Source organism: Triticum dicoccoides, chromosome 1B, assembly GCF_002162155.2.
Source record: "Triticum dicoccoides isolate Atlit2015 ecotype Zavitan chromosome 1B, WEW_v2.0, whole genome shotgun sequence".
NCBI classification, from domain to species: domain Eukaryota; kingdom Viridiplantae; phylum Streptophyta; class Magnoliopsida; order Poales; family Poaceae; genus Triticum; species Triticum dicoccoides.
The window spans coordinates 548,241,408-548,245,974 of record NC_041381.1 but is presented as its reverse complement, the minus strand read 5'-3'; positions in this window follow the sequence as shown (position 1 = coordinate 548,245,974).

Genomic DNA, 4,567 nt, shown 5'->3' with positions numbered 1-4,567 from the left:
TATTCTCCTCTTCAAGTTTGCTGATGGAAGCCAACTTTTCCTCTGCGAGTTTGATCTTTTCCGAAGCTGCTTTCTGCGCCTCAGCGAGTTCAAGATCCTTCTTCTTCAGAGAATCCCTCGGTTTGTCTGCAAAATAACAGTGAGATCAAGCTCAGGAGCGATCAAGGAACAAAGGCAGTCGTCGAGGTTCTCACTAACATACCTTTTGCCTCCTCCTTCGCCTTCGTGAAGTTCTCCTGGACAAGCTTCAGATCAAGTTCAAGCTGGATATGCTTGTTCTCCAATTCAGTATAACGAGCTGCAAGCTCGCAAGATTTCTGCGAAGGATCAATCGACAAACATCAAAAATAGGTCACTTCCGAGTGACTAAGAGAAAAAGCGTAGTATTTCTAAGACTACAGCCGAATCTAAACATTCAACTGTAGTCTCGGGGACTACACCCAGTGGGTGCACTCAGCGTGCCCCCACTGGTTCTATCAGCTAGAGTCGACAAGTCAACCAAAAAAAGCAGAAAGGCTAACCACCAACAGTTAGTCACAGTTCCAAAAAAAAGTGTTCTTCAGACCGTAGTCGACTGCCAGCAGTCGACCACAGTCTCGGGGACTACACCCAGTGGGTGCACTCAGCGTGCCCCCACCGGTTTATGATTCCAATCGACCAGATCGAGTAAAACAAGCAACGAGAAAAAGTTCAAGGCATTAAGACTATGGTCGACTGCCAGCAGTCCACCATAGCCTTGGGGACTACACCCAGTGGGTGCACTCAGCGTGCCCCCACCAATCCAGATATTCAACCGACACACCCAGTGGGTGTACGACAGATACTAAGATTTTTAGAAAGAAAAGTTTTCAGGTATCATATCCTAACATAACAGGCGGTGATCGACCAACCTGAACATTGCTCTGAAGGGCTGAACTGGCGTCATAAGGCGCTTGACTGGCGTCTCGGATCGCCTTCACTTGCTCCATCATAACCCCCGCCTGGCGTATGGCTTCTTTAGCAGCGCTTGCTTGGTCTTCTGGGACGTGGTGGGTAGAGAAAAGTGAAGGCTGATCAGCACTCGACGATGAAGGGTGAGCACTCGTCAGCGGCACCGCAAAGGATACGGTAGGCCGAGTGACATTGTCCCCCTCCACAACCAACGTCTCAGGTGCTGATACGACCTGAGTTGTCTTGTCAGCAGACGCTCTCCTATTCCTCCTCTGCCTCAGTGGTTCCTCGTCATCATCATCAAGAAGATCAATGACGATATTAGGTGGAGCTGCAGAAAAGATTCGAAGTTAAAAATGAAGATCCTGTCGACTGAAAACGAAACTACAAAGGTCATACCAGGGTTGGAAGTGACAGCATTCTCCATCTCTTGATCTTCAGGTTTGGTCGAGGTCTCAGAAGTCGCAGCACTGCAGTTCCAGAAATCAGTCGGTCAGCGAACAAATCGACCAAGAGTAAATTCATGAGAAACAAGAAGACACAAGTTACGTCATTACCCAGAAATAGTGGGAATCACCATCTTCATCTTCGGCAAGGCCTTCGTCGGCTTTGACGGTGCCACTCGAGATTGCTTCGGCGCTTTCTCAGTCGGCGCCGGAGAGGTTGTTCGAGGACGCTTGGTCGACTACACAACAGGCGCGGTCCCCTTGCCGCGCTCGACTGCAGAATCATGGGCAAGCTTGGATCTTCTTTCAGAATGGGGAGGCGCTACTTCCTCCTCCTCTTCCTCATCAGAATCACCATCTTCATCACCCTCATCGCCATCCGATTCCCACTCCTCTTGACTTTCACCTCCACTTCCTTCCTCCTCCTCGGTCTGTGCTTGCGCCCCGTTGGGCATCGAATACAAATCAGTGGTAGCCTGAAAGACGACAAACAAGACAAAAGTCAATCGACTGATCTGCAGCAAAACAGAATGGACGAGGCATGATTACAGTCGGAGACAAGTGGTCATACCTCGTCTGCTTCCTAAGACTGGTCGAGTGGCGGGATACTCCTGGCCCCACGAGGGTTATCTTTGTTCCCTGTGATGGCAGTCATCCACCTCTCTAGTGTGGCGTCGTCGACCTCCTCTAGGTGGTCCCGAGTGGTGTCTTCGGTACCAGAATACAACCACATCGGGTGACCTCGATATAGAAGTGGCTGAATGCGCCGTCGAAGGAAAACCTCCAGGAGATCCATGCCAGTGACCCCGTCGCGAATGAGCTGGACTACGCGCTTCATCAACATTTTTACCTGAGCCTTCTCCTCCGGAAGCACTTTCAGAGAAGACGGTTTGTTCGCTCGACTCATGGAGAAGGGAGGGAGCCCAGTCGACTGCCCTGGCGTCGACTGGTCTTGGCAGTAGAACCAAGTCGACTGCCACCCTCTAACTGACTCGGGAAGGGTCATAGCTGGAAAAGCGCTCTTACTCCTCATCTGGACCCCAAGACCCCCACACATCTGGATTACTTGGGTCCTCTCATCATTCGGATTAACCTTTTTCACCGTCTGAGAGCGACAGGTGAATATGTGTTTGAAAAGGCCCCAGTGCGGCCGACAACCCAAAAAGTTTTCGCACAAAGACACGAAAGCGGCGAGATAAGCAATGGAATTGGGTGTGAAGTGGTGGAGTTGTGCCCCGAAGAAGTTCAGAAACCCGCGAAAGAAAAGATGCGGTGGCAGAGAAAACCCACGGTCGACATGGGTGGCTAAAAGGACACACTAACCCTCCTGAGGCTGAGGCTGCCACTCCGTCCCCGGAAGCCTAGCCACCCCGTGCTCGATCAACCCTTCGTTGGCCAGATCATCGAGATCCTTCTGGGTGATGGTCGAGCGGATCCAATCCCCCTGGATCCAACCTTGCAGCAGGCGGGACCGCGACGAGGATCCAGCCCGACTGGTCGCTCTCCCCTTCGCCTTCGCCGTTGCCTTCTTCGCCCACTCCAAAGCCGCCGTCTTCTCCTTCACCATTGTTGCCGGCGAAGCAGGCACAGAGCAACAACACGGAGCAGGTGGCGAGCGAAGCCGATGAATCTGAAGACGGAGGAGGGGAAAATGGGGGCGCGGTGTTCAAAAAGCCTCGTCCGGTGCCTTATATGGAGTCGCTCCCGAGTGGCTGACTGGTAGGCCCGGGCAATCCTGTCAAATCCCGAAATAGTCGCGCGAGCGATACATGGCGAAAAAGGCGGCACGGAAATTGAGGTGTCTCTGCCTTATCCCGTCTGAGTACCGCGGTCTTCTCCGCTTCGCGCGCTTCCCAAAATTCAGATCCCACTAAATCTGCTAACAGCAGAGCAACTTGTCAGACGGAAGATCCCCTGCGATCCGTCGCTCGGAAATCTCCAAGTTCATAAAGTTCACTCGACAGATATAAAGAATGGATCAAGGCGACTGAAAGAGAAGTTGACACCATCACTAAAAAGCCATTGATCCAAAGTAAGACACATTCACAGCACCAGAAAACAGGTCGGAAAGATTATCAACTCCTTCCTCACTCAAACCTCGATCCATTCGGGGGCTAATGAACCTAGGGTCATGTACCTAGGGTAGGGTCATGAACCTGTCCAAGGTACCCTCCCCAAGGACATCTTTAGTAGAAACCGTCTTCCAGTCGACCTAGAGGGATTCCACTCGACGGACTTGAAGACACTCAACCATGAAGACTCACTCGACCACCAGGAGTTCGAGTGCCACTCTGTATCCAAACGGTCTGTAATTAAGTAGTCTTTATGGTCATGATGACACTTTATGTAAGGCGTTACCAGTAACGCCAAGCCTTAATGTACTTTAAACCCTCCGCTACGTGGGCTGGCTGGGGTCTTGGCATCCTCTATATAAGCCACCCCCCTCCACTGGCAGAAGGGTTCGCACCCCTGTAACTCATACGCATATAATCTAGTCGACCGCCTCCGGGCTCCGAGACGTAGGGCTGTTACTTCCCCCGAGAAGGGCCTGAACTCGTAAATCACTTGCGTATACAACTACTCCATAGCTAGGATCTTGCCTCTCCATACCTACCCCCTATTCTACTGTCAGTCTTAGTACCACGACAGTGCCAACCAATGCAATCCATGAGAACCATAGAAGAGATTGTTCGAGCTCTTGAAGTTCCAGCAACCGGTAGACTTCAACCTGCTATCCATCCAAGATGGCAGCCACCGGTTGTGGGGTGGGTGAAAATAAATACAGATGGAGCTACGGACTCGGAGCATGGCAAAGGTGGTGCAGGTTTTGTCGTACGAGACCACCAGGGGGCGTTCGTGAGTGCGGGGTGTTCACGATACGATGGAGTTTCAGACCCCCTCACGATCGAGCTTCTCGCATGCAGAGATGCGCTTGCAGCAGCGCAGAATTCAGGGCTGCAGTACGTGGAGGTGGAGACGGATTGCCAACAAATTCAAAATCTTTGGGAAGCTCCACAGAAGTCAAGTTGTTTCAATCTCATCAGAGAGATGAGGGATATGTGTAATTTCTTTCAGGGATTCAAGCTTCGGTATGCTTGCCGTCGGACTAATTCGGCGGCCCACCGTGTAGCGAGGCATGCTTTAAATCTTTCTGTATCTATGCTTGTGTATGATGTAATCCCTGGGTGGCT